Raw genomic sequence first — 8,151 nt, 5'->3', positions numbered from 1 at the left:
GAGGTTGTTAATGTAAACTAAATTACGATGCTTGGAGCGAAACTCCTTTCTCGTTGGTTAAAGTTTTGAGTTGATATTTGATATATATATATATATTTATATATATATATATATATATATATATATATATATGTGTGTGTGTGGGGGGGTATTTGTCATATATACAGATAGTGTGTGTGTATATATATATACACACAGAGAGAGAGAGAGAGAGAGAGAGAGAGAGGGGGGAAATAAAAAAGGAAAACACCAAGTTATGTGTTCATCAACGTTTCGTGTTCATTGCGAGACTTCCTCTGGAAGAAATGAAATAAAGAAAACAAAACACCATTACAAATATTTGAAAATATATTTTGATGTAATGAAATGTATGACCCTGTTCCATTTTAGAAACGATAAAAGTAGTTTCTAAAAGGGAGCATAGCGTTGTGAAAGAGAGTAACACTATATAGCCGTTAATATATTTAAAAAGATATGATGCAATTCATATTATTTTGGGGAAAATATGTCCGCTATAATTCAAATATTGATGCGTAACATAAATTAAAAGAGTGTATTTTTCTTATGTGATTTATTGGTTATATGTATTAACTATTGTAGGAGGTGTTTTCTATGGTGTGAAGAAGTTAACCTGTGTCTAAATTTAAATTATGATCTTTTACTAGGAGTTTATTTCTTCATGGCGATAAATTATAGAAACCTCCACGTTGTTTAATTGTTCTTAAATTTGCGATAAGCGCTGATTCAAGAAGTCTTTTTTAGATTGTTTGAAATCAAAAGTATGATTATACTGCAATGCATGAGAGAATAATGCATTTAGAGAATTCCTATTTCTTATATCTCTTTTATGTTCATTGAGACATTTTTTCTAATATACGTAAAGTTTCACCAACGTATATATGATGGTAGTTTTGGCAAGGAACGGTGTATATGCCTGAATTGGAAACTGGTTTTGGGATGTTTTTTTTTAATGTTTGTTTTATAGTTTGTGATGTGGTTTGTATTATTGGAATCTTTAGTTTATTTAGTGTGTTTACAACAAACCATCTCCAAAGCAAACCAGTCTCCAATGTAGTCATATACACTATATAAAAGCTTCGTTTATGATGAAAATTGTTCAGGGATTCAAGGATCAGAAAAATAAAAAAATACATGTCGTTGAGAATAATAAGGAAATGGAATGTAATATATGTGAAGAGGTGGGATTAAAATTCGTATCAAATAAAATAAAACAACCGAGGAAAAACATATCGGGAAGATAAAAGAGAGAAAAAATGGGAAGGAGAATAAATTTCTGTGGAGATCACAAGTCACTGCCAACTGAAACTCAATGGTAAAATAAATCGATTTAACGTTAATATATCTATATATATATATATATATATATATATATAAAAGCGAAAATGTGTGTGTGTGTGTGTGTGTGTATGTTCGCTTTTTGTGTATGTACACTAAAGGCTTTGTCCGGGGTGTTCTCGGGGCAGTCGCTCATTCAGAAAACTTTTTATATGCTGTCTAAATGATAATATCTACGAGTTAACAACGGGGGTCGCCTGACTATTTGCCCAATTTTGAAACGGTAAATATTCCACATTTTCGGATCGCCGCGTGTTGCTTTCGTTTTTCGGTATATAATAAAGCGAAACTCGATTGAAATCCTGGCCCACGGCCAGTGGTTTCCAGAAAGCGATATAATGTTTGGTCAATGTCGGCTTATCACCGTAATATCCGACTGTTGCTTTCATTTCGAGACACTCCCCTAATGAACGGAGTAGCTGGTTTTCCTCAAATTTGGGTAAAATAAACAAAACGGGTTATTGACCTCATTAAAAACTGTCCCGCAGAAAAAGTTTACTGCTGAATAGCCATTGCTTACGTCGTCGTAACGCTCGCACTACGACTTCCACGTGACGACATTAAGTCCGGGCACCTGTCTATTCTCTTCTTACTTAAATAAATTCAAACGTCTTTCAGTTGGAGGCCGAGCTGTTAACGTATCATGTTTTTTTTTACATTTTATTTTCCAATTTCGCCTCAGGGCTTGGGGTTCGACCCTACCTACTTACCAAAAATTTTTACCCCCCCCCCGTGTTTCTTTTTTATTTAAGAGCACACACACCTCAAAACACCCGGGAAAGCCGCCCCCCCCCCGCTAGTATATATATATAAATCCCTGAAACAGTGTTTCATGGTAGACAACTGATGATCCCTTAAAAAATAAATTATTACTGGTACTATAGTGAATTCGAGCGAGCACGTTGAAGCAGTGATTGAAGGTGATTGAATGACTTACTGACTAAATAGTTTTCTTACGAATGATAAAAAATAATATTTTTGTATAGTTATAAAGGTTAAAAACTTCCAAGACTATATATATATATATATAAGCTTTTATTTTATGTCTCTACACATACATGAGAATGTTTGGGTCTGCCAGTTACATGTAACTAGAGCCCTCTTCAGGCGATATTGCTTATATAATATCTTAGTCTGTATGATAAATATCGCCTGAAGAGGGCTCTAGTTACTAGTAACTGATTTACCGAAACATGCTCCTGAATGTGTAGCGACATACTACAGTTTATGTAAATCAAATAAAAAGTATATCTTGCTCTTCTTCGGTATTGAGCAGTCGTTAAAACTTTATCGGTTTCTTTACCTCTGGAAAATATTAACTTGAAATTCTGTATATATATATATATATATATATATATATATATATATATATATATATATATATATATATATATATATTATACGACCGTGTATCTCACAAATTGTTTCGTGTGCGATTTATTTGTTTTCAAATGACAACTGTGGGGGAAAAAAGGAGCAGTTAGCCGTGATATCGATGGAAGATATTTCCCTCCTTCGTTCTAGCCACAAAATAAAATAAAAGAGCAAAGAAAATAGTAGTTTGTGACATTTTCGCGCGTAGCGGAGGTGACACTGACACGTGACACCGTTCGCCCCAGGCTCGATAAATAGTGACGATAGAACGGCAGCAGAGAATAACAAACGAAATAACCAAACGAAGTGGAGAACAGATTTTCGGAGTTTCCTGACACATATCACAGCATTTTATTTGCGAAATGTCAACTAGTTCGAAAAAGGCGTATAGTCGCAGAGGGAAGTCATAAACAAGTTTTATTCCGTGTTAGTTCACTTGGATCAAATGTTTCCGGCTTTTTTCTAGCCATAAGTGATTGCATTTTTTTTTTTTGGCAGTATATCAACCGTTTTGGGGGTATTTAATAACGTATTCAAACATTACCATCACCAAACAGGTTATGGTTTCCGTTGAAGCTGTTGTTTCCTTTATTTTTATTGAATTTTCACTCCCAAAAAGGCATAGTGCCACTTTGAAGTAGAGGCTACTGTCGGGAACATAAGTTGCAGGCGTATTATGAAGAGAGATTAGTATCAAGATGTCTATTCACATTGCACTTGAACTTCTGCATGTCAGTACAGTTGGGAATGCAGAATCCCGGAAGGGTGTGCAAAAATCTAGCAGTTCTGGGGAAAGATCTACTGGAGTAGAAGGCTTTCTTACACCTAGGGATCTCTACTGTTAGGGGGTGAGATTTAGCTGCTTGTCGGGTTTGTCGAGTGTATTCACGTCGAGAGGGTACAAATTCTTGTTGTCCGTCAGAGCATTTACCAGTAAAGTACTTGTAGAATAGGCAGAGAGATGCAGCATTTCTTCGATGGGGCAGAGGATGAAGCCTAGATGACAGTTCAAGACCTATCAGGTTGGCGACTCTCTTTTGAACCCTGTCCAGTAGTGAGACACAAGTAGCATATGCACCAGCCCAATTGTGACAACAGTTCTCCATACATGGGCGAATGGTGGCTTTATAGAAGTACAGGATACTATTAGACGTAAGTAGTTTTCTAGCACGGTAGAAAGAGAGCCCACCTTCTTCGCAGCAGTCTTTGCAATGCTCTCAATGTATCTATTCATGTTCCTTGTAAACGTTAGGCTGAGGAGTTTAATAAAGGAAGTACTTTAGGGTAATGTGTTATTGGCCATTGCTATTGGTGGTAGTGAAGGTTTCTTGTAATTGTGTACAGCCTAGCATCCATATTGGTTAACATATCGTCAGAAAAGTTGGTCATAATATCGGATACTGTGCAACAAAACTAATCAGATTTATGTACATCAACAGCAACAATGTTCAATATAAGTTTACGAAAAAGGTGAAAGTCACGTTTTAAGAATAAATTCAGTGTTGTTTTTTTTTGTTGTTTTTCTTTAAACAGGAATTACCACTTATCAAGGCCCGGAAGCCAGTCGAGCATAAGGGGTAATGGGTATACATTAGTCAATGTGATTATAGCGTAGTAAACATAAGTAGTGGGAATTTTGTAAATTGGATTACTTAGAGGTACGGTTCATCAAGAACTTGTTTATGTTGGACTTGAAGACAATCAGATTGTAGTCAGCTGGAAAGCAGGCAATTGGAAGAGAGTTCAACAGGCGTGGAGTTCTAAGTAAGAAGTTTTGTTCATGGAATTTACATTTAGGTCTAGGTACAGACAAGGAGTGTGGGAAATTATTGATTGTGGTTTCGGCCAGATGAGTGCTTTTCGCTTTTCGTGAAAGTTTGGCGAGGGGGGGGGATCATGGATTGAAGCTCAGATTAGCACTTGCCATGGAAATAACGATAAAACAGAGATCGTAGAGAGTTGCTAGCAAATTCATATTCTAGCCAATGAAGACCCGAATTATACATAATATTGAATTGTTCGCTCAATGTCATACTGTGGTACTATCGACTCCTCTCTGTCAAAAAAAAGTGTCAGGACTAAATCAGGGGGGAACAAAATATAAAACGAAAACAAAAAAGTATATCAGCAGACCAAAGTAGCATGAAGTTATTCACCAGGGCACAGAAAATAAAGTTGAAACATGATTGTTAATCAACGTGCGGCAGTGATGGAGAATAGAGGTGGATATATTTAGAGTAAGCTTACGAGCAGTTTCCGGAGTGATAATGAGGTTTGCGACAGTTTACGACAGTCTACGGCAGTTAGCAAGAGTTTATGAACAGTCTTGTGTTTGAGACGGTTAATGACAGTTTTGAGTTCAGCACAGTTTCCATTTGGACAGTTGAAGACAGGACGTGGCTCGGAGCAGATTGAGATGTGCTGACGTCAACGGATGACAAATAGGCTTTCACACACTATGTAGACATAGACATTAGAATTAAAAGTATTGTTTCTCACAATAATGTCGCACATGCAGTCTGAACTCAACTGATATATACAGAAAGTTGTTGGAGTCTGTTGTTCCCATCACCATTAGAAGTCATTTCATTCGTAGGCAATAACAAACACGTATTATACTACTACCACCGCTACTATACTACTACTACTACTACTAAGTAATAATAATAATAATAATAATAATAATAGTATGCTAAGAACATACAACTAACGGCAGTAATGATAACCGTTGAAATCTTAAGGAAAATCTACGAGTGCAGAAACCAACCTATATAAAATACAAATGTTAGATATATGCAGTGCAACGCTGAAAGTATGCTAGTCGACGATTTATATGGTCGTTGTAATATTTGTAAAAATTAAATCTTATCATAGCAAAATCAATATTTACAAGAAAAACTGCATATTTATGTTAATATATTTTAATAGAAAAGAACGTAGAACATAAACAAGAATATTAAACTAGTTTGACCTTTAGGATCCGGCATAGTCTTACGTAGAGGTCATTTTAAAGTGCCTGAGACATTAGGTAGAGTTTGGAAAAAGTCGTGTATGATTTCAAAAAAAGAAATGCATGGTCAAGAATCATGAGCGAGAGAAAGAGAGGGGGGAGAAAGAGAGAGGGAGAGAGGAAGTGAGAGGGGGAGAGAGAGATCAGAATGCTTTAGTCAAGGACCAACGGCAACGTTTCAATGGGAAAACATCGGTAATAAAGTTGCTGAAACACAAAACTGGTGGATTCATTGAAATGAATCTTCTTTGTGGCTTTTCACGAGGATCCATCAGACAAGATTAGGGACAGACCTGATATTTTTCTCCGATTGAACTGTTATTTTAGTTAAGGTTTTCTCCTTTCATCCTTGTGTAGTTAAACTCTGTTTTAAAATTTAAAACTTTTGTGAAATCGGCTTATGCAAGTGCCAAGTTTATTTCTATTTAACAACTTTAGGTAATGCCTTTTTTTTCATCCTCATATAAATGAATTCTCTTTTGTCATTATAAGTTTTTTAGAAGTCGGATTATGTAGGTGCTAATCTGCGATAGGTTAAAGTTAATTTTTTTTTCTTTTTTTCCTTCCGGGAATTTAAACTGCATTCTTTATTTTCATTTTTTTTATTCAAAGCTTCTTATATATATATATATATATATATATATATATATATATATATATATATATATATATATATATAATGTTATTTACCAACATATTCTCAAGCTCACAAAGCAAGAATATCAACCAATTTCAATTATCTTGTATTTCTGAAATTTCATGACATTTAAAGATAAGTTAAAGTGCATTTACCTTTATGTGCTTTTTAGTTCGTTCGGTTTGTAAAACAAAATTTTGTTACATGTCCGTTGTAAAAATGTATCTTTTGTCGTTAGTTTTATACAACTAAAAGACAGACGAGTTAGACACGCGTACATAATATGCTGCCTCCATGTTATATAGAACCTATGTATGTATGTATCTATCTATATCTATATCTATATAAAAGTTAACGTGTCTGTGTATCTGTGTGTCTGTGTGTGTACATTTCCCTATGCAATAACTCTGTCAATTTTTAGTCTACAGACTCGAAATTTTATATACAGGAGACTGAGATTTGGGAAAATCGATGTGATCGATTTTCGGCCAGAGATTTGGCTGTTAAGGGGTCAAAGTTCAACGATTTGACCTTTGATAACTCTACCAAACTCTTCCGACAATTTTGAGTATAAGCAATTGAAATTTTAGATATAGGTTCCTTGGACTTGTTTGAGCCCAAAACAATAAATGTTTAGGGGTCATAATAGGGGTTCACTTTAAAAAAATTGACCTCTCTGCTCTCTACCAAATTACTCAAACAATTTCTGGTCTAAACATTTGAAATTTTACATAAAGGGTATTCAGAGATAGGGCAAGCTTTTTAATCGGTTTGGGTCGAAAACTTTTAGTTACCAATACATAAATGTATGTATGTCTGTTTGCATGTCTGCCTATAACTTTCGACAGAGGCGACGGCTTTTATCAAGATCAGTATCGTTTTGAAGTTGTACCTTTCAGACGACAAATATCGAAAAATTGGCTAAAAACATTAATATCTTCACCTTCAACTGGGCACTTTCTACAGGGGGGATCGCTTTTTTCACCGATATTTTTTTAAAGTCATCCTCTCCTTTCGATTGTCTAGCCTTTATTTAAACATAAAATTTAGCGGTGGTCGTAACAGCAAAGACGTCAGTTTTTCCCCGTACTTTTTTTTGTGTGTGTCTTTAGCCGGTTAAAATTGTTTTGAGAGGTCAAAAATTGGTCAAAATTGAAAAAATCGTTAAATATTTTGTACTTTATTTTCATTGTTTTCATTTTTAATCGTTGGTACAGTGGTAACGTCGCCAGCTTTGAATTCTACAGTTTCGATTCTAGCTGATGGCACCTAAATACTGTTTTTTACTTTTGAAATCACGACTCTGTAATAATATATACGAAATCTGGACGAATTAAAATAGCATATTTAAGCGTATTTTACGCTCGAGCAAAGCCGGCCCCCACCGCTAGTCTTATAAACTGATATAGAAAACAGAAAAGAAAAGGTCGCATTATAGAAATGAATGTACGTTATCCCTTCACTTATTGACTCCTTTCTCAAGATTACTCCACGTGTTCTCACATTATAAGAGTTTAGTAAGCTTATTAAGTAAGACTCAACCTTCCCTTATATTATGGAAACCGTCCGTGTGACCTGATATTTGTTATTTACAAATACATATAAAGTAAAAAAAAAAAATATTAAAACAAAGCACAAAACAAAAAGTATACCTGATTCGGATCTTATATTGCTGCGGGTTTAGCATAGGGTCATCAAGTACAAGGTTCATGTACTTGTTAAGACATGACCAAGGATTGAACCCTGGTTTCCCGACTCATTACAACTATCCTAA

The sequence above is a fragment of the Euprymna scolopes genome, chromosome 36, assembly GCF_053919585.1.
Source record: "Euprymna scolopes isolate OS-2025 chromosome 36, ASM5391958v1, whole genome shotgun sequence".
NCBI classification, from domain to species: Eukaryota; Metazoa; Mollusca; class Cephalopoda; order Sepiida; family Sepiolidae; genus Euprymna; species Euprymna scolopes.
The sequence above is the reverse complement of the archived record's forward strand: the minus strand, read 5'-3'. Positions refer to the sequence as shown.